This window comes from Lepidochelys kempii, chromosome 18 (assembly GCF_965140265.1).
Source record: "Lepidochelys kempii isolate rLepKem1 chromosome 18, rLepKem1.hap2, whole genome shotgun sequence".
NCBI lineage: Eukaryota > Metazoa > Chordata > Testudines > Cheloniidae > Lepidochelys > Lepidochelys kempii.
In genome coordinates, this window is record NC_133273.1 from 15,081,208 (window position 1) to 15,104,152 (window position 22,945).

The 22,945-nt window shown below is 40.5% G+C and overlaps 1 protein-coding gene across 13 annotated transcripts in view; it reads left to right on the forward strand.

The window, feature by feature from the left end:
• The window catches only part of RERE (arginine-glutamic acid dipeptide repeats), a 402,477-nt gene that overhangs the window by 85,966 nt on the left and 293,566 nt on the right, over nt 1-22,945 (forward strand). For 4 of the 13 annotated variants that reach the window (XM_073316829.1, XM_073316835.1, XM_073316832.1 and 1 more), the window contains exons 2-3: nt 9,708-9,922; nt 10,716-11,178. The exons of 2 other annotated variants lie outside the window; for them this stretch is intronic. The gene's annotated coding sequence lies outside the window, so the exon portion shown is untranslated. Of the gene's footprint in view, nt 1-7,506; nt 9,923-10,715; nt 11,179-15,399; nt 15,484-22,945 lie in introns of those variants that run through there. 7 more of the 13 variants (XM_073316831.1, XM_073316830.1, XM_073316842.1 and 4 more) reach the window with 6 other exon arrangements.

Genomic DNA, 22,945 nt, shown 5'->3' on the forward strand with positions numbered 1-22,945 from the left:
AGACTGTGGTTATGAATCTGTATGTTTGTGTATGTAGAAAACTGTGTTCATAATCTCTACTACTACACCTCAGAAAAGGGTGTTGAGTAGTTAGCGAGAACAGGCAACTCCAGCCAGGTGTTCACGTGAAACCAGCTTCAAATAATGATTCAGCGTCCTGCCCAGGAAAATACTATGATGGACCAACAGAGTTAATGGAAATACATTTGAGATACCCCTCCTATCAAGTCAAGAGGGAATTTCCCCACTCTGAATAAACGAGTCACCATGGACTGAGTGGGGGGGAACAGCCTTTTAAAAACAGGCTTGGGACTGATTTAAGCTTTTTCTTTTTTTTTAAATCTAGACCTTGAGGGACAGCCTCATGATTGAAGGCTCAGTCCCACTCCTGTAGCTCAGGGGTATGCTGAGAAATTGACTTAAGGGCAATAGATAACTTGCATTAGAAAAGGGATTTTATCTAATGAGAGCATAAAACCTGAGGCTGTGTTCTTGGGTTTCTCTGTAACCTGTATATATTTTTATTTCCCTTACTATTTTTATTTGTGAATCTGATTTTTCTAGTAAACTTTTTTTTTTTAATTTTATTCCCTCCCCCCCACCCCCCACCCCCCAAAGCAGGTATCTGGTGTGTAAATTATGGAGGGTGGGGGCCAAAGTAGGCTGATACCTCAGGAGTGGGTTTTACATCTTCGCAGGTGATGAACCAGAGGGAAACGGTCCAAGTCTCTGGTAATTAAGAACTCGGGGAGGACGTATTTGGAGAGACTTGGGACTGAAAGGGCTGTTGGTGTCACCCTGCAAGGAGTAACTACTTTGTGAGAGCCAGAGTGAGACCTGATGCTTGTAGGCTGGCTACTAGGGAAATGAGCCATACATGCACAGCACAAAGGCCACTAAGATTTACAGGGCAGGTGGTGACAGGACCCCTTACTGGTCTGGGTACTCCCCATTATGCCACAGTGGCATAGTTGCTGCAGGAGTTGCAACCCAATATCAGCGAACTGAGGTTCACACTCAAACACTTGCTGAACAAACCCTAACAGATTCAAAAGTGAAGGAGCAAAGTACAAGCTTACAATTTATTATTTTCTGTTTATTTCGGGTGAGGGAAAATACAAGGAGGAAAATGAGCTGGTTAATCACTGGAAAAAATGGATGAAAATCAACTTGGGAGCTTGTATTTGCAATATTTCTCTAAGGGGAAATATTGGTATTCCCCTAAAGGGAAATCAGTAGAGGATCTGAGAACCTTGCATATTGAGCCTTTTAAGCAGAAAGAGGAAGGTACAGGTGGAATTGACTCTATGCTGGGACACCAGCCAGGCCTTAATTCCCAAGAGGCAGCTGCTAAGGTAGAGCTTACCAAATTGCAACTCCACAGCTGGCTCATCTGAGGCTATAGGCTAAATGCTGAATGAAGTTTTCACTATGCTGGTAACGTCATAGGTGGGTGCAGTACCAGTGATGACACAGTAACTCAAATACAGTTTTGTAGACCTTCAGTGAAGATGTACCCTTATGACGACGAAGCAGGAAAACGGATAGTTCTGCAGTAATTATAAGAAGAACTAAAATTAGTGAAACTTGTTATATCTGGGATGTAAAGCCCTATATAGGGCCACTGTTGTTTAATCTTCAACACTGATGTGTAAATGTGCCGGGTAACCAGAGGTTGAACCAGGGTCAGTTATTTGCACCAATATTCCATACAAGCAATAAAATGTATTGGTCTGTTTAAAAAATAAAATAATGTGGCCTGCATGTTTTGATGAACTATTTGTCAAAAGCCTCCGGATAATGCTTTTTACAGTATTCAGAACTGTATTTGCGCATCGGATGAAGTGAGCTGTAGCTCACAAAAGCTTATGCTCAAATAAATTAGTTAGTCTTTAAGGTGCCACAAGTCCTCCTTTTCTTTTTGCGAATACAGACTAACAGGGCTGCTACTCTGTGACCTATCAAGTTATCTACTAACTTTAAAACGTGTGATAGAAGCAGCAGTGTTCTAAGTCCTTAACTCGTTTTGAGCCCCACAAGTTTAAAGAATAGTCCCTTACATGGTAAACTGCTCTTCAATAAATACTAGGTCAAAATAATCTCTGATACTGTTACCAAGCTATGTATTCAAAATCTTCAGTGCACTTAAGATCCACTTGTGTTAAGTTATCCATTCTCAGTAAGAACTTTGCTTATATTTCCTAAACCTTGAGTGGCTGCATTCTTGTTTAGTTTGTTTCATACTCTAGAAAACCTACATTCCAACCCCTTCCTCTTGAGAAAGATGGTTGTGTTTTTTCTAAGTTAATTTTTCCTTTCTTAAAAATCATTGTCAGCTCTTCACCAGGTTTTCCTGCTGCTTCTGAAACACCAAACATTGCTTGTTTGAAAGTCTTTCTAGGAATATACATATTCAAAATTCCATATAATTTTTTTTTTTTTTGCTATAGTGTCTGATCTGGAGTCTCACTAAGGTTACAACCATGCCACAGTCGAATAACCATGTTTTAAGGTTCTAATATAGTTCCCTGGCCAGCATGGATGAGGCCCCCCCGAAATCTGCAAGCCACACTAGCCTATAGACAAACATTCTAGTATTTCCTGACATTTATGAAACCTGCAACACTGTTTTATAATGTGAATCTTAAGGCAAATATTGATGCTGATCAGGAAAACTGTGTTGGACTCATATATGACACACAAATGGTAGTGTGAACTGAATCTCGTTTATCTTTGCCCTTTTATGTCTGTTTGAAAGTTTATCAGTGAATCCTTTTGTAACAGAGGTTGAATGATAGTAAATGTTAAATTCTCACTGAGAGAGCTCACAACAATTCGTATTTGTTCCCAAGTTTGCCTGAGGTAGCAGTTTGAGTTTTGACCTTTGAATGCAAAGCAAGAACAAGTAATGTTGAAAAATGTAAATGATTAAAACAAGCTGGGCTTCTTTAGGAAACTTTTATGCAGCTCTGCCAACAAAAAGCCCCAGTGATTGCACAAACATTTGGTTACTGGGATAAATAATATTTGACTGTGATCTGTGAATTTTGTTTATTATAACTATATGTTTCTCATATGACAACAGGGTTAGAATTCTGGCTTTTCCTACTGTTAGCAAAAGCATGGGGGAAATGAGGGCTGTAAATTTCGCATTAGCAATGCGACTGCACAGTTCCTCAAGGGGGAAATAACAGTGCAAATTTCAGAGGAATGATTCAGTGCGATTAAGCTCTTCTGTGAAAATGGGTATAATTCAGAGGCAACAATCTAAAGTTCTCCAGCAAACCTGAACTGTTTTAATAATTCCTAGACTTTAGATATCTTCAGATTTTCATGTTCCTTTTTCAAAAGTAAGGTAAGGTCTACTATGCTAACTGACAGGGAAGGGAAACACAATTTTTCAAAACTAGCTAATCCTAATCTAGGTCTGCTGCAGCATTTCTACCTAATAATGCAGAGCTTTATTTTAAATTAGTCTGTTGCAGATTTATATGCTTTACTAAAACAACAAAAAGATAGCCCTAGTTTGACATAGTGATCACTTTGTCAAACAATTAGACGCCCTTTTTTTGTAGAGATCAGAATACTCTGAGAAGTAAAGTTGCAGTTTTTCAGAAATATTACATGTTATGTAGCAGCACCTGAAGTCTGGAAAATTAAATACTCTGCAAGAATGTTAAAAATGAAGGCATTGTTAGCGTTTATAACACTAAATCAGTGGTATATTTTCCCCCCTCTTGTGTGGAAGGTTTTGGCCTTTGGTTTGCGGGGTGTATTTTAGCTACTAAATTAAACATTATCGTCTCTCCCATGATTCATCTAGCTGGTAAAATGATAGCAGCCAGAGGTTACTCCATCTGGTATTGAAGTTGTGGCTGTGGATTCTTTTGTTCCTGATTAGATTAGGGGACTAAAACCTCCCTAATCAATTCTAGGAAAATTATATATTTACTTAAAATAGGACCAGCATGTTACTTCCTTTGACCCTGAGAAAGTTCACAGCTTCTTTGTTGTTGTCAGCTCATCTTTTTTCATAGGTACTGTCACTTTGAAAAGTGTAGAAACCCAGCAGAGAGTAGATATTTTTCCCCAAGCGCATGATGGACCTGAGAACTCCTTTATTTGAATTTATCCACAATGTGAAGATTTTTGGTTTTAGTCTGTCACTGATGACTAAGAGTTTCCGCAGCAGGTGGTTGTATTACAAGACAGTATAAAAGTGATTGAGCCAAAATGCAAGAGGCTATAAACCTCAGGCAGTAAAAAAAAAAAAAAAAAAAAAAAAAAAACAAACCCAACAACAAACAAACCCCTTTCCTTAAATCAGATATAGTAACAATTCCCTGCAGAATTTACTTTTACAAGCAGTCAAAACATACTGTATTTGCTCCATTTCTTGTTGAAATCTAACAAAGGAGCCAAAAATCAGATTTCCCTTTCCTGATAAGAAAGCTATTCCTTGGAGGTTAGAGTAGGGAATAGATTTTTATACAGAAGTTCCCACAGAATAATTGAATGCTTTTAGGTAATCTTGGTGTGTGTGTTTGACTGTAAGTATGAGGAGGAATGTCTCTAAACTGCATGTTTAATATTAGAATATTGTAATTAGAGCTGGAATACCCAGCCAGCCTATGTTTTATAGTTAATAATGATGTAAAGGAGTTAAGAGGGAGCAACCCAAGGTTATTGGCTCATTCAGATTCTGATTACCTTTTCATGGTATAATAAAGTAATTATGAATACTGTATGAAAAATTGCTGTATTGTTTCACTATATTACTGCTTTCTGTTGTTTTTTTAAAAAAATTGTGTTGTCCTCTCTTGCATTATTTTTAGGTTTTATATATTCAAAATATATATTATTTTTCAGCCACACAAGCTAAAACACATTTTAAAAAGCCAAAACAAATATTTTTTTTAGGCTTCTTGGTTCCTGTTAATATTTCACCTTGTATCTGTTCTCTTTATAATAGTACATGCCACTGTTGCTACGTGAATTTAAGTACATCCTGGTCTAAATTGAAAGAGTGCTCTTTCATGAATGGATATAGTAGGGATAGCTGTTGTTGGCAGGGAAATTCTTTGCAAATACATACTGAAAAAACAGTGGCATCTGGAAACAAAGGGTGGGGGGGAACTCTGATCCTCCACTGGTGAGAGTAACTTCTGTTTGTGATCAAGCATGTGACAATCTGTTGGGAAAAGCAAACTGAAGTTGATTCATGCTTTTGATTTTTAAATGGACCCTCGGCCTGTGTGGATTTTTGTGTGCAAAATCAGGTGCTTAGCTCTATCTATATGGTGGGATTTGTGTGCACAGCTACTTCTGGGTGCTAAAAGGCAGGTACAATAAATTGTGAACACAGTAGCACCTGCACAAGAGTGTCTTTCGGCCCTAAAGTTCTTTTCCAAGGGGTATGAATGCTTAATGCACAAGATGAGAATAAGTATTTAAGATGAAAGTAAATCTTTTTGGCTTTCTTTAAACGTGGTAATGACCAGTATAAATTATGGTAAGTTGCTGTACAGCAATTGGCTGTCTAGTTATCTTTTTGTTGTTGTACAGAATCACCTTTGGCTACATGCTGCTTTACTTTTAAGGACATGCTGTACTATTGAAAATGCCAAAGATGACTGTAACTCGTTTTGTTCTCTACATTGTTTTCCTGTGGGAGTTCCACAATAGTTAAATTCAACAACACTTTTTAAAAACACCTGTTTAAATAATACAGTCGGCAGAACCTTGTTATGTACACAGCTCTGTGGTCATTTTGAACGTAGTTAGCGATAGTCTTGACTGGAGATGAGTTGTAATTCTGTACCAGGTTAGGAAGGTACTAAAGCTTTGAAACACTTAGCTCTTTCATACCTCTCTCAATTGGTGCATTAGCAATACTATGTATAAGGATATTTGTTAGCATTTTGTAGCTGCAAATCTTAGTGCTCGTCAGCACTCAAACTTGCATTGGTTTCACTAAACTGGTGCAAACGCCGATGTGGACATACTTACTAGCTTAAAACTAAATTTATAGGAACAAACTAAACTACATAAAGACACATCTACATTGATTTTTAGGATGCCCATGCACCAAGTTGCAACGACTTAACTGAATCACTTTAAAAGAATTACTTTGGTTACGCTGATGCAACATGGAGTGATCGGGTCTTTGCACACCCTTTTCTGTGTCTACATTGTTGTGGTAGGGAATTGAGACTTTGGAAGAACTGCTGATGCAAACACTTCTGATGTACCCTGAAAATATTAATCCAAATATGGGATTTTCCACAAGGTGCTTTGCATTGCAGTCATGGACACCTCCTTTCAGCTCAAGAGAGTGCTGACCAGGCAAGACATGCTTCATAAACAGTGGTGTCATTTTCTTCCAGTTTGACTTGTTAATGCAGTGGATTTTGCATCTGGAATGCACCAGTTGTTTGTCTTGTGTTTGCTTTTATGGAGCCTCTAAAGAATACTAACTATTTGCCACAAATAGAGCAACAGTTAATCTAGTGCTGGAGGTAGACATGGGATGGGTGGCCAAAGGAAATTTACCCCAAAATTATCTGATCAAGACATACTTGTATTTTTAGTTTTCTTAAGGGCATTTAAAGTATGTGTGGTATATGTATTTATTAATCTTTTATTTGCAGTGGAACACATTACTGAATTTTTGTAAACAAAGTGCTTAGTTGGGACTCAACACTGGGAATTTGTATTGTCTTGGAAATAATACCTAGTCCTTAAAATATTGCTACTTTGAATTTTTCTTTGGACAGTCTGGATTAAGTTGCGTATGGCTTATTGGACAAATTCAACTGATTTGTGCAAAACCCAGTCAATGCCATAAAAAGGTTTTAGCTTGTTCATGAACATTTCCAGTGGACTTATAGCGTGGCATCCAGTAGCCATCCTGTCATATAATGCTTTCCCTCATTTCTCCCTCTCCTCATCCCTGGTGATATTCAAATGCTATACATTAAAATATTTATTTGATATTCTCTGAATTTAGTATAGTTTCAAAGTGGGTTTTTGTGAAATATCTTCTTGTTCACGGTCATTCTTAGGGGAGATCACAATTCAGTATAAACTAAGAATGTCAGCCAATAATAAATCTCAACTGAACTTGTAGATATTTATCTAATGGGAGAGGTTACATGACTGTTGGAGAATACAGGCTAATCTGGGCAGTGCTGAGTAGATTTAATTGGGTCCTGATTGCTTGGATAACAGGCATTTGGTGAATTTTGTTCTATAGCACATGGAGAGCAGTTCTAAAGACTTGAATTTGAGGTGGATTAGGTTACTGTAGTAGAAGAGAGTTTTGTGATTTTAAGCAAATACCTTGACATTTTTATGCTTGTTTTACCTTTAAATCATACATTCAGCAGACGATTGCTTTCTCTGAAGTTTCAGTCTTTGAACATACTCTTGTACAAATGTAATAAACCATATCATGTGATTTTAATAAAATGCACAATGTTTTTTACTGTCCTATGTAAGTATTTCAATTTTTATATTTCAGCAAAAAAGAACAGAATTGTTCTTGCTCTATGTATGCTCCTCCACTGAGCCTCCCACACTGACCCCTCCCCTCCCCCTAGCTGATTCCCAACCACCTTCACCTGAATCCCCCTGCAGAGGCCCATTTCCCCCAGTAAATGGAACTCCCCAACAAGCCCCTGTGCATCCAGACCCCTCTGCACCTGGACCCACTACTAAGCCACGCGCACACAGATTGCCCCACACAGAACCCTCTCACCCCACACCTGGATCCCCCCGCCCCCACTAAGCCTCTCCACATTTGGATCCTGACCGGCTGAGCCTGTTTGCCCCACATCTGGATCGGTGACCAGGGCTTGGTGTGCAAGACTCTGTCCCTATCACTCTCTATCTTGGTACTCCTGGCATAGAGGGGCAGGGCCCTGAGATGCCCAGCCTTTGCATTGTGTCAGGGTCGGGTGCAGCGTCACTGTCAAGTCCGTGTCTCTTGGGGGTGGGGGATGGCTGCAGAGTGATTTCCCATCTCTGTGCAGCCAATGGCCTGTGCTTCTGACTGCCATGCTGGAGCCTCCGCATTTATTGATTAACAAATAAAATATGCAGAATTTTGTTGAATTTTTAATTTTTTGGCACAGAATTTCCTCAGGAGTAATGTCTGATCTCACCTTACAGTTTGGGGAAGTTTTTTTGAGGAATTGTGTCTGTTTTGAAAGTATTGAATGTGATTTCACTGTAGTACATAGCTTCAGGATTTCTATGTTTAATTTTTCTGGAACAATAGCCTGTAATTATGCAAGTTGAGAGAATTTTTTCCTTCTAATTTATCATTTTATAGACTCATTTGTCTTCTAAAATTCTATAGTTTTTTACATATTTTTTGTGAATTTAGTGCCCAATGAAATGAGGGATGAATAGCACTGGGTAAAACTAGGCATGGTACAGGCCTCACAGTTAATTTCCAGAGCACCTCCATCCTGTCCTGATTATTAGATTTGAGATTGGCTTGAGCAGAGGCTGTTCATTGTGCTGGCCAGTGTGGTGGTCTTGTGATGTGAGTAAGTGTCCACAGCGTACTTGAATTTGACTGCTAAACTCAGTTTGCTTGTGGCTGAATAGTGATTTCTACTTAAGTATTCAAAAAACAAATGGTTATGTCCCAGCTTTGTAAAGCATTGCACTTAGCACCTCATTGTATCAGGCCTAAATGCATTAACTAACCTACTATGCTACTTGGACCTGTTCAGCTAGTGTGTTCAAATTACTAGAATTATTTATCCAAGTTTAATGGAGGGCTTATAAGCAGAAAATATATTTAATGACTAAAGTGTGGCTCTGGAGGCTTAGTAAAGCACTTCCTATAACTACAGATTGAGGCCGAACTTACCACTTGAATAATTTTCCTACAATTTATTTTCCTTCCACATGACTAGAAATTGTGAATTTATATATGAATTAGCAATGTCCTCTAGGTAGTTAACAGGTTGCTAATGCTGCTCTCTGTGTTGTAGTTTGGGTACTACTAATATAGAAGGTTACATACCTCATTACAAGCTACAGAATACACTACACTCACATTTGTTTCCAGACAGTGTAAATACCCCGGTACAGTGACATGGTAGATTGAACCACCCCCCTCGAACAGCATAGAGACATGGTTGACCAACTGAGGTTAATGTGGTGTAAGTGTAGACACTGCATGACCTGTGTCAACCATAGCAGTCCTCCAGCAGCTTGTCCCACGCCGCCCATTCCCTAAGACAGTGACTGCTCTGGTCAGAAATTTAAACTCCACTGCCCAGAGGCCAGTCCCTTGCTCCTTCGTGTGTGCCTGAAATGTCTTTTCCTGATTGCCCACCTTGTCGAGCATACCTAGCACTTCGCCTTTGTTTTGTGCAACTGCCCAACTGATCATGCCGGCTTCATGCGTGCAGACAAGTACTGGGTATGCTCTTGCTTGGAGTAGACAGGGAATTACTGGATCTCCAGGGCTTGTGGGGAGAAGATGCTGTGCAAGCACAGCTGCAGACCAGAAGTAAAAACACGGACCTCTGTGAGCAGATGGCCTAGGGGATACAGACAAAGGGGTACGGCAGGGGATCAGCAGCAGTGCTGTGTGAGAGCGAAGGAACTGCTCCAGGCATAACACAAGACTAGGGAGTGCAAAAATAGATCTGGTTCTTTGCCACAGACCTGCCATTTGTACACAGAACTGTATGCCAGGCTTGGCGGAGATCCGTACAGCACTGTGGATACCTTGGAGGAGCCTGAGACCGAGACCCCTGCTGCAAACAGTGAGAAGGAGGGGGGAGATGTGGTGGGGGAATCCTGCCATACCCCAAGACAGGACCTGTTTGAGACTTTTTCATCAATTAGTCCGGTCCACCAGGCAAGCACAGATGAGCCTGATAAAGGGGGAGGTAAGGTAAGTGTGTGCATGCACTTTTTCTTACAACCTTTACGTTTAAAGATGGTGACTGGCCCATCTCTAAGTTCACAAGACACAGGTATAGGACTTATCATTGTATGACTTGTGGGAGATGAGGCAGGGGTACAGAGGCAGAGTTGGCATCTGCTTCTCATTGCCTGTTGGTTTAGTTGGGAGGCGGGGGCCCACAGAACACGATGATGATGTGCATTGGGATTTCCCTTGCACCCTCCTGAGAGGTCTCAGTGACACTGTACTCGCAATGCTTTGCAGTCCTTTCTCAAAGGTTTCTAGGGAGGACAGCCTGATTTTTTTCCCTCCATGGCAGGAGGTTTTCCCGTTCCATTCTGCGAAGAGTTGGGCTAGCACTACTGCAGTAGATAGGCTCGTGGCCTCTGGGGCCAGGCAGCCTCGGTGTGCCCATAGCAGTTGTGTTCTCTGTGCCTTTGTGACCCTCAGGAGTGAGATATCCGCTAAAATCACCTCTGCCTATGGAAAACAGTGCCAGTGTTCAGTGCCATTACCTGATGTCCCTACCCATGACATGCAGAGAGAAATTTTATAGCTTCATGCAACAGCTTCCATTTCCCCGCCTCCTCCCGGCAGCTCATACTTACCATGGCTGGGGCTGGAGAGCGATGTTGTGCTGAAGTGCTCCAAAGGCAATGTGCATATAAGCATTTCTTTTAAAAAGTATTGACTGGAATAAGGGGAGGGAATTTTTGAAACTTTTTTCCTTTCTGTTGTGACTGTAAATCTAATGGTACATCTATCTGTCTGTTTTTATCAGCAGCTTCTGGTGCCCCAGCCGAGAGGGGTGCCCCCTCCACGCTCGCAGCATGCCAGACTCTGCTGAGGAGGAGAAAAAAGAGGATGAGTGAGGACACAATCTGTGAGATCCTGCAAGACAGTGCTGCATTGGATCTTGAACAAAGGGCTTGGAGGGCCAATATGGCCAACAGTGTGGAGAAAGAGGACAGGGAAAAAGGTCCCCGGAATCCCAGTAAGACAAGGAGTGTGAAATGTACCAGGATGAACCCAAAGGCTGCAGAGCCTGACTGACCTACATATACAGAATCCTTGCACTCACCACCTTTTCTAGTACTTGGAGAATTCATGGTTACCACTCCCTGCACCCCCAACATACCACGTGGCATCCTGGGGCATATCATTACCCCTATCACTCCACGCTTGGGGAAGAGGGGCAGCAAGGAAGACCACAGCTTCACATACACCAACCATGGTTCTCACAGGTCAGTGTATGTATAGCCACAACAGATGACATTTGTTTACTCAAATGGACGTAAATGGTTTACTTCCTTTAAGTTTTCCCCTGTTATATTAAAAATGTGTGTAACATTGCCTGTGGTTCTTCGCATGATACTTTTTCCTGCTCAATAAAGTTCTATTTTTGGAAAATCAAATTATCTTTATTAGTTCACAGCAAATATTGCAGAATACATAGTGGGAGTCAAAGCAAACAGTACTTTTAAATGTAATCCAAGCACCACATAATTCATAACTTCAGAAGGAAAAGATTCAAATTTACAAATGTACAGCAGACACTACAAAGTTCTTAACATCACTCAAAGCTCCAGGCCCAGAGAAGGCTCCAGCACAGAACATGACTGTGACTGACAATTAAAGTGCTCTTCTGATGCCTCTCTCAACCGCATAGCTCCATGCAGGGCTCTTGTAATAGCCCTTGGGTCTGGCTGTTCAAACTCAGCAGACAGCTGCTCTGCTTCCACCCTAGCGTCCGCTTTTCCCCCCTTGCCTCACAGATGATATGCAGGACACAACATGGTTATAACCCTTAGGATATTTTTTTCACTGAGATCCAATCTAGTAAGTAAACAGCACCAGTGTTCTTCAGTATATCAAAAGCACATTCAACAGTCATTTTGCACCTGCTGAGCTGGTAGTTGAATCCCTCCTTTTTGCTTCTGAGGTGGCCGATGTACGGCTTCGTGAGCCAGGGGAGCAGAGAATAGGCTGGGTCCCACAGAGTCAGTACTGGCGTTTCAATATTGTTAGTGGTCATCCACTCATCGGGGAAGAATGTCCCTGTTTGCAGCTTCCTGAACAGTCCCACGTTCTTAAAGATGTGAGACTCGTGGATGTTCCCTGACCAGCCCACATTGATGTTGGTGAAGTGTCCCTGGTAATCCACCAGTGCTTGCATAACCATAGGAAAGTAGCCTTTTCTGTCGATGTACTCTGTGTGACAAGGTGCACTTGTGCCAAAATGACCTTGATAAATTGGAGAGTTGATCTGAAATCAGTATGAAGTTGAATAAAGACAAGTGCAAAGTACTTCACTTAGGAAGGAAAAATCAACTGTATAACTACAAAATGGAGAATAATTGGCTAGGTGGTAGTTGCTCCTGAAAAGGATCGGGGGGTTATAGTGGATCACATATTGACTGAAGTCTTGAGGAAGGAAGACTGAGTGGGGAGCTGATAAGTCTTCAAATATGTTAAGGTCTGTTACAAAGAGAACACTGGTCAATTGTTCATGTCCACAGAAGGCATGTAAAGAAGTAATGGGTTTAATCTGCAGCAAGGGAGATTTAGATTAGATATTAGGAAGAATGTTCCAGAGGTAGTTAAACCTGAAATAGGCTTCCAAGGGAGGTTGCAGGGTTCCCATCATTGAAAGTTTTTAAAAACAGTTTAGACAAACACCTGTCAGGGATGGTCTAGATTTAATTGGTCCGGCTACTGTGTAGGGACTTAGTGACATCTCAAGATCCCTTCCAGCCCTATATTACTGTGATTCTATAGGCATGTTGTCTGTTGCCTCACTGCAGTTTGGGAATCCTTTTGCTGCAGATCCATCCATTATTTCCTGAACGTTGCCAAGGCTCACAGTCCTGTGTAGCACAAGATTAATGGCCCTAATGCTGTCATGACAATGGCTGCCAGTGTGGATTTTCCAACTCCAAAGTGGTTTCCTGCTTACCAGTAGCAATATAGCATTGCAGATTTCCAGTGTGTGATCGCCACTTGCTTCTCCACAGTCAAAACAACTCTCATACTGGTGTCCCTATGCCGGAGAGCTGCGGTGAGCTTGGCACATACATCTAGGAATGTGGCCATCCAAAAGATCTGCATGCACTGCTCGTTGTCCCAGACCTGCATCACCATGTGGTCCTACCGGTCAACGCCTGTTTCTTGAGCCCAGAAGTGGTGCTTGACGCATCTGTAGCTGTTCCGTGAATGTCGCCAACAGTCTTGAATTATTTTGATGTTCCTCAGCAAACTGTCCTTGAAGAAATAACCATGTCCCCCGTTGTTACAGTATTTCCTGCGGGTCTGCGAATACAGGAGAATCATGCATCCTATGTTTGTAATATTTATGAGAATAATGCAGAGCTCTGTGGACTCTATGCTTCTGTGAGAGAGAGACTCAAAATTGCCACGTGGGTTTGTGGGATTTTTTTAAAAAAGGCACAAAATTATGGGATATGGATGACATTATGGGATGGAGAAATTACATGCTGGGAATTTGACTCTTAGCTCCCAGAGATCCCTGGATCAGTCATTTCTATCCCACAATGCATTGCAAGTGTTTCCCAAAAGGCACTGCATTAGATGGTGGCGTGCAGCACACTGGGATACCTTTCAGGGGGTTGGACTAGATGACCTCCTGAGGTCCCTTCCAACCCTGATATTCTGTGATACCTATGGTGTGCCGCACTTTACATGCTCTCAAACGCTGCTGGTGAGTACATGCAGCACCAGTGCAAGGAACCATGCGTGCATGTGCCCAAATGATGCACAGACTTTGGGAGCCGTACGCCAACGTAACTTGCATGAACCACCACTGGTAATGTAGACATGGCCTTGAATGTGTTTTACTGAATGACTATATTTTCAGAGGTATATCATCTCTTAACCAGCGACTTAAACTGCTTCTGGTAAAAGTGTTGCCAGTGGTGTTTCTGCACAAAGCTGTTTTTTTCCTCCTTGTCCTGGAAATTTCACACCTATATTATGCAAATTGTCTAGCAACTGCCAGACAAGTGACTGAGATGCAAGGTAGGGAAATGCATTCTGGAGAACCGCTGGGTGAGAAATTATGTTGCATGCCATAGAGTAGGGGTAGTCAATTATTTTTTGTCAAGGTCTATATTTCTTGGTCAAGGTATAGCCAAGGTCCAGACTCCAGAGAAACATTTTTCACACTGCAATAACAATAATAATGATAACCAAAAAGATTTCCTGGTCCGTTCAAAAGCATCTGATGGTCTGGATTTGGCCCACTATTGACTACCCTTGCTATAGAGAAGTCCAGCACACTGGTGTTCATGCTTAACATAGAAACAGGTAAAAAGCACAAGCTCATTTAGCCATTTAATGTGCTCTTGATAAAGTACCTAGGGGGGTGTCTGTGTTAGGATTTTTTTCCAAAAATTTCCCACTATTTCTCACTCCACTTGTTGCAGTGGTGGAATTGCTAGTGAAAACGGCTCCAACCATCTTCCTGCACTTCAAGCTCTGGATTGCCTAACTTCATTCAGAGCAGGTTTATACCAAATGAGCCCTCTGTTTACACAGGTTTCAGAGGAACAGCCGTGTTAGTCTGTATTCGCAAAAAGAAAAGGAGTACTTGTGGCACCTTAGAGACTAACCAATTTATTTGAGCATGAGCTTTCGTGAGCTACAGCTCACTTCATCAGATGTTCTGATGAAGTGAGCTGTAGCTCACGAAAGCTCATGCTCAAATAAATTGGTTAGTCTCTAAGGTGCCACAAGTACTCCTTTTCTTTCTGTTTACACAGGCACTCCCCTGTTGGTGTCACCGGTGGAGCTGCAGTGGTTGGAAAATTTTAGAGAAATGGCAGTGGTTGATTAAGGCCTCTTTTGTGGTTCCTTGCATAGTTTTTCAGGGTGAAATAAACTGTTCAGCCAACTTCCTGGCAAAATGCTGCACTATTTGGTAAAATAAATACAGAAAAGTGGGGACACAATACTTCATAGTAGTATTTTCTGCCAGGGAAAACTACAGAATAAAGGAACTAGACTACTTAAAAAAAAATAAAAGCAATGATGGAATCATAAATATTTTAGTCTAATGAAATTTGTAGTTTCATAACACATTCCTGTTAACCCAGGGAGAGGGGTTTAGTGGTAGATCAAACTTCAGACTTTGAAACACTCTGGAATTGCTCAAATACCAAATTCACTTAGCCCTTTCTCTTTCTGAAGTAGTATTCCATATGGATTACTGTGTGTGTGTATAGACATCTGAAAAGCTGAGATCCTTTGTTCTGGGCAGATATTCAAATACATTTCTATTGCACTTTCTGTTAGAATAGATGTGCCTGCTACTCATAGCAAATTCTGCTCTCCCATCCTTACACATGCATCCTGTTGTGCAGAGTGCTTTGCAGCTAGTTTGTCACCACCTCCTACAGCAGTGACGGTTTCAGTGGCACTGTGTTTTATGTTGCATGCAGATTTTGCTGATATTTGTAACAGACTTTTCAGTTTCCTCCTTGGTGAGTGGCAACATTGAGACAGTCTGTGCAGAACGTGGTGTCATACTGAAGGTAAACAAACAAGCTTTTTTGCTCATTGTTCACATATGATGACCATGTATGTGTTAGGATACTACTTAAGACAGTTTTGGGCACAATGGATTTGACTCAGCCTATCTGATTTGATCTTTTGTCCGTGTTCTTAATTGTTTGTTGGGATGGGCATTGCTGAGGTGTGTGTTTTCTGTGGGTAAATTTTGTTTTACAATATTGAGACTAAGTATGCATCTATACTGCAAAAAACCAAACCAAAACCCTGGGGCAGTGAGTCTGAGTTTGGGTCATCTGACACGGGCTTGTGCTGTGGGGCTGAAAATAGCAGTGTAGATCTTGCTTGGGTTGGAGTTCTGAAACCCAGCTCTGGAGGTAGGTCTCGGAGCCCAAGCAGAAACATCTACACTTATATTTTTAGTCCTGTTGTGCAAGCCCGAGTTAGTGGACATGAGCTCTGAGGTTTGCTGTGCCCCAGGAAGTTCTTTGCAATGAGAATGAGAGCATTTTTAGATATGTTCCCTTATGGACTTCACTACCAGTCATGATCCTGAATGCTGTATTTATGCTGGTATGCAAAGCTGTGTTGAGACAATATTTTCTGCTTCTAACTGTTCCTAATTACTGTTAATTTTACTATGTTTTATTATACAAGATAACATCCTTACCGAGAGAGTCAACACTATATAAATATGGAATGCTTTTAATCAGTGCTGCAAAGGGCATGAAACTAGGAAATAAGGGACACTGAATAGTGGTCTACCTGGTCTGATACGTCTGTAGATTCTTGTCAATGGTCTTGTGAAAGGTTTTGTTAATAAGGTCTGGAGCAGGAGGAAGTGGGGTCTTTTGGCAAAGACTTAAGAATGGGAGAGGGGAGTATGCATTACTCCAGGTCTGCCATAGACTGACATCTTGGGCAAATCAAATCTGTTTTGTTAAGGATTTCTAAAATGCACCCCAGCTTTACTTTCTATTCCATATAAGTTCTTATACCTCACTCTTCACCCTACTGTATATTGTACTTTAGGTGCGTGTACAATAAACTAGTTACAAATAACACGACATAGGATCTAGGCACATCCATTGTGCTGTAGTTTTCAATAAGCTGTGCACAATACTTTTCTGCCTCACAGGGGTGTGGAGTCTTGATAAGTGGATGCTTGCAAAACTTTTTTCAATCCTTGGATATTAGGTTATATAGAAATGGAGTATACTGTTGTGTAGGTTGGCTGCAGGAAGAATTTACGTTTGAACCATGAATATTGGGCTCCTGATAATTTGCCCTTTTTTTTTTTTTTTTTTGCAAAAAGAAACCTTGTATAAATTTGCCATTTGAATCACACTTTTATATTGCGTCATAGCGGAAACTGATTATGTACCTTAAAAGCAAAGATCAAAGGTTCTGCTTTTGATAGTAAGGTTTTGTTACGTTAAATGCAAATATTTATGGTACCATATTTTGTAAACTCAATAAAAGGCAGTGAGAAATATTACTGTTGTTCGGCATTACGATATTATGAAGAATATGCAGGCCCAGTTTGCTGTAGGCAGCCTACAGTATAAGGGGAGGAGCAAGTCTCCATTTCACACATGAATAAGCAGACTTAATCTCATGATTACAACAGTGCTACTGTACTGAGGAAGAGAGGGCTTTGTAGCAGAAAAAATTCTGTCGTCTACTCGGTCATTAACCAAAATAGGCCACTACTCAGAGAAAATGAGACCAACGTCTAAAATTAAAGAGCGCTTCTCTGGGCATAAATCTCATTAGGGTTGATCTGTGTGCGAATGTATTTAAATCAGTGGACAACAAGAAGAAAATCTTTTTTTAGATCTATTGCTTATCTAAAAGCAATTTTAGATCAATGTTTTTCTCACATAAGATAGAATTTGGGAGCTGACATATCTTTTTCTTTTTCTTCTTAATATTCTGGATTTTTATTGAAGATTTGGTTAAAAAAAATGATCTAGTTAAAATCTTGTAGATGTTTCTCTTCATCCCCCAGAACCTGCTTTTTTTCAGACAGGATCTCTTATTTTAATTATAGCACTGCTTGAGTGGAAAACATTGTTCAGTGAATGGATCACAGAGGCCTACCTCTGCAGCTCTTCCTCACTTTGAGTAATCTTGATGCCAGTAGTCCATTTACTTTAATGGGACTGTTTCTGTGACTGGGGTTGCAGAAATGGGCTCTGTCTTTCAGATGTTTGCAGCTTGCGCTGGGGTTTTCCAAAATAACTCAATCTAATTTTAGTTTGCATGATTTATTTGAATTTTTTTTTAAGGTATAGCTTTCTGGTATAGTGGGGAGGCGTAGTGGGGGCTGAAAATGTTCAGCTACTCAGATTTGCTCTCTGCATGCAAGTACTTCCAGCTAACACCCTTGCATCATAACCATCTTGGTTTTATCGCACGTTTTAACATGCAGCTGAAGTCCTATTTACTGGGGAAAATGGGGAATGGGACACGGACACACACACCCTAAATATAGTGTGAATGATTAAGTTAGACAAATATTTGTAGCTTTGCCACAGCGTTAGGTGTGCCAAAGTCCAATATTTGCTGTAGAAATTAGATAAGCCAAACCAAAGAACCAACTGTCTAGCCTTTTTAAAGGAGTAGGAGGGAGGAGTATTAGTTGTGGTTTCCTTTATGATAGTTACTGTCCCTGTGCTAGTAAATAGACTTAAATAGACTAGTAAATAGACTTAAATAGACTTTGTGGCTATTAAGTAAAAATCATCTCTGATTGCTATAAATAATTTTGCGGACAAACATTGATCTGTGATGTCCTAATGACTTAGTTGATAGCATGTAAAATCCTTCCAAGATTTGGTAGTACATGTATAAATGATATCCTGCCATTAAAATAAACACACTATATACCTTTTACTTTATTTATTTCTTCCACCTTTATTTTTAGCAGCTTTATGTAACTGGAATATGAAACGTTTTAAATGGGGTTAATTCTAAAAGATTTACATGACTCTGACTTTGAGGAAATATTCTCTCATTTTCTCTGGTAGCAAAGGTAGCCCATCTACTTGTTAGTTGCAGCTATGTAACACAGGTTTGCCATCTGTTCTTTTATTTGGTTGCTGCTTTCTCCACTGGCCTGAGTGGATGAGACAGTGGAAACTTTTATATTTTGTCTATATCAATACTCTACAAAATGTTTGACCAAAAATGTGCGTATAAAACTATAAACTTTCCATCGTACTTGGTGATTGAGCACTAGAAGGTGGTTTCACAGTCCTGAGAGGCAAGGATTTGGGGCCTGTCTCTGGCCTGATCTTGGGGTGTGGACTTTACACCACCATTCTAAATTCTCCATCCTAGTCTCATTTCCATGCAACAGTTGCATTGCAGGATCCACACTTGCAGTTCAGGAGGCCCCTTATCCTCCACAACCAATGCTGGTGTAACTGGCTGTTTGCAAGGGAATGATGTATTCCTGGCCGATGTACCCCAGTTTCCCTGTGTTCCTGATGAATCGTTCTTTGACAGCCTTATAAAGAGGAAAGTTATGACATTTGAAGTGGCGATGCTCTTTCTTGGCTTCAAAGGACATTAAATCCCCTTGATAATTGTCCTTGTAACAACCACCAGCCCTTTGTAGATCACTCGGTACTATTCTCCCATGAATGATGTTTCAAAGGGAGGGGAACAGTGTGCATTGTATAAAGAGTTTAAAAGGCTTTTTGTTTTTTTTAATATTGTTCTGGGATTTAAATTGTTTTTATTAACCTGACCTAAACAGTTTTAATCATTCACATAAATCTGAAGGATTATGTAAAAAGGAAGTGATATTTGGCTTCACTTCATAGTCCTTAGATCACCACATATTTCTGTATGATGATTATAGAGACCGTCAAAGCACCTTTTAAATCAGAATGTGGGTAGAAGCAGCATGGTCTAGTGAACTGGGGCTGGGAGCCCAGAGTTCCTGTATTCTAATCCCAGCTCTGCCACTTGCTTTGTGGCTTTGAACAAATCATTTACCTAGTCTGTACCCTGGCTTCTCCATGTGCAAAATGGGGATAATACTTTACATACCTTACAAGATGTTAAGGCTTACGTCAGTGCTTTAGAGATGTTAAAGCACTAAAAATGCAAACTCTTGGATTAATAACCATATGTTTGGAGAAACCAAACCTACTTGTCAGTGTCAAATAGGAAGCTTTTTCGTGTGCAAGTGTGTGGGCTTAATCATTGCTTTATATGGAAATTAAGTTTTTGCATAACAAAGTTTCTAGCAATTATGGTTGTGAAGATGACCTTCCTTATATAAACCAGTACAGTGTGGTCTTCATGAGCCTGCAGACCACTTCAGTGCCTCTGCAGTTTCTCAAAGCTTTGCCAAATAGTAGCAGCCTGAAATTAACAAGTCTAGACAGTTTCCTCATTCCTATTAAGAAACCCTGTGGGGAACAGATCAACATTCAAGGGCCATATTGATTTAAAGCTGCTGTTGCTTGACAGGTGCTGGAATTGAGAGACTGAGTGAAACTTAGGCATAGGAAGGGGAGAGTACAGTAATGGAGAACTTTTCCCTTCTCCATCCCTGCTTCACTTCCACAGTTGCAGCCTCCAGGATATTCTGGAAAAGAGGTAGGATAGTGAAGAGCCTTCCATTTCACTGCAGCCAGGAGGCCTCTGGAACAGGGAAAAGTGACAGAAAACTCCTGGCTTCTAGCAGCTTAGAGAGGATAGGAGCTTCCAGACAGAATCTAGGGACAGCATTGTTGTGAAAATCCTAATAACCTCCCCAGCAATTGGAGACTGGGCTTCTCATCCAGTACCATCCCTGGACCTTGCTGCTTGGAGTCCCCCACTCTCATCTTCCATAGGTTTCAGAATAACAGCCGTGTTAGTCTGTATTCTCAAAAAGAAAAGGAAAGCTTATGCTCAAATAAATTGGTTAGTCTCTAAGGTGCCACAAGTACTCTTTCTCATCTTCCATATCTACCTCTGTGGCTAATTGACATCTGGTAAATTGTGCAAACCCTGATTATGTTGCTTTTGTCACAGTGCTTACAATTGATCCCAGTTGCATCTGTGCGTGTCTGTGGCTCTGCATGTGGCATTCTGTCTGGTGCAAAGTGTAGAGAGAAACTAACAAGATATAGAACAAGGAAATGTCTTCTCCTCCCTTTATACTCCTCCTGTAAGCAGTCTTTGATAATAGCCACAAGTGGCAGATAAAACTGGCTGAATTCTTGGAGAATATTTGAAGATATTTCAGACATCCTTGAGGAATAAATGATTGCAAACGTGCTTGTAAAAGCTTAGACTCTGCAAAAATACAGAACAGTCTCATTGTGTGTAATAAATACAGAGATAATTTATCAGTTTTATGGAAATTGAGATTTTGTTTGTCAAATAAACCACCTCTTCTCCCCCCTCATTTCAGTCTCCTAACATGAGAATTGCATTGAAAAGAGATGGACTTAGGATCTTATCCAAACTGTCATTGCACGTAGCCCATCTGTCAAACAGACCCTCGACCTGGATTTCAGAGTGATGGCATAATATCCCAAGTCAGAGCAGATCAGTGTGAAGGTGGAATTTGCAATGGGAGAATGCTGATGTATAGAATAATACAGTTTGTGATTGAAAAAACTCTGGCAGATATGTGCATATTTGTTAAAAGTCATAGTTCAGAAAAATGAGATCTACTCCCTTTTTCTCAGGTCAAATTGGGTAAATTTTAGAAATAATGGAAGAAATAAGGACGTTGTGTTGAGAGAACCTCAATCTTTCCTCCCTGAGTGAAGATTCTGTTTTGTGTAGGAGAGTTGCTGATGGAGTCAGAGTTCCTGTATTCCCTTCTTACAGACCAGCATCTACCCAAAGCCATTTGGGGGATGATTAGCAGGGAGTAGTTTGAAGTGAGCAAACATGGCTTTAATTGTACGCACTCAGAGAGAGCTCACATAAGCCATGGATAACTCTGTCCTAGGCAGTTATTGAAGATTTCTACAAGTGCGAGTGTTTTGTAGGCTCAAAATGCCAGCAAGGGAAGACCACTGGTATGGAAGGCATTTTGTTCTTGGGGAGACACATTGAAACAAAAAGGGGAGTTCTGTTGCCCAATTGCTTTAAATGATATGTTTTATCCAGAGAGAAGGTAGGTGAGGTATGATCTTTTATTGAACCTGCTTCTGCTGGCGAGAGAGATGGTTTAGGGCTCTATTGCATGACAGAGTGGCAAGACTCTTCTTATGTGGGAGACTTATAAGAGATGTTCTTCCACCTCATTTGGCAAATTTGCTGTCAGGAGCAGTCTTAGGGTGGTCCCATTGGCATCCTTACATACATAAGTGACACCCCCACAGCCACAATGTCACTAACAGCACTACTTATTGGGCCTAATCATGAGTAAGGGGGAGTTGAGTTGTATTGGGCACTACACCTCTCATAGACTACAAACTGAAAGCTGACCATATTAACTACTGTATGACGCCTTGTGTTCTTGCTCTGTGGGACAGGCCAAGCTGATGATGTGCTAGGAGATGTCCTTGAACTGCTGATTGACATGGCTGTTAGTTTATTTGTTTGTTTTTTAAATAGTTTGATCAATAGCTCAGTATTTTAAATTGTTCATACATTTCTCCACATTTTGAGTCTTCCTGGGTGTTCTATAATTCCAAAAAGAATGGTTCTGTTGTAGAATATATTGTAATATATTGATGAGTAGTGTAGGTATATTATAGAAATAATGTGTTAACTAATTTTCTCCTTCCAGCATTTACAGTATATTTAAATATTATGTTTATACAAATTAGTACAGAATCATTACTAATTGATTTCTAATTTACTTCTAATTTACTGTTGCTAAACCATTACCCACACAGTACTTACTACTGGCCCATATTCACCTTCAGAACAGCATTTAAGATAGAAAATCTATTGATGGATTCTCTGTTAATCAGAGCCTCACTTCAATAACAAGTGTTTCTTAAAAATAAAATCAGTCTTCCACGTGAAGTGTAATTTTTTTTCCCAGCTGACCATCTCAGGGGAACTGAGGAGTAAATCTTGTTTCACATTGGAATGGAACGTATACGTACTTGCTTTTAAAAAAAAACACTTAAAGATAGCAGGTAGCCTTGTATTCCGTCTTCCCATCTATGTCCACAGGGATGTGCCCTATTGGCGATGCAGTCCCTTACTCAATAGCAATGATTTCAGGAAAAACTTAAGATCAAAGCAGTGAAACGGGTGGGATTGTATCTTGTCTTTTTATCCAGCTCTGCATGCTGGGCGAGCCAGATCATTATTTACAATCCTGGTTTTTGTAACAGTATTTTTTTATCTACAAATTCTAGAATTCCATGATGTTGCACCATTTCAGAGTCTGTTGTGGTTTTTTTAATTAGATTGCTTAAACTGCCTAACCCTGGGATGTGAGGTCTTCTCTGCAGTCCTGTGGCTGGCAGAGTCTCTTACCCCCAGGTATTGAGCTATTGCTTATTA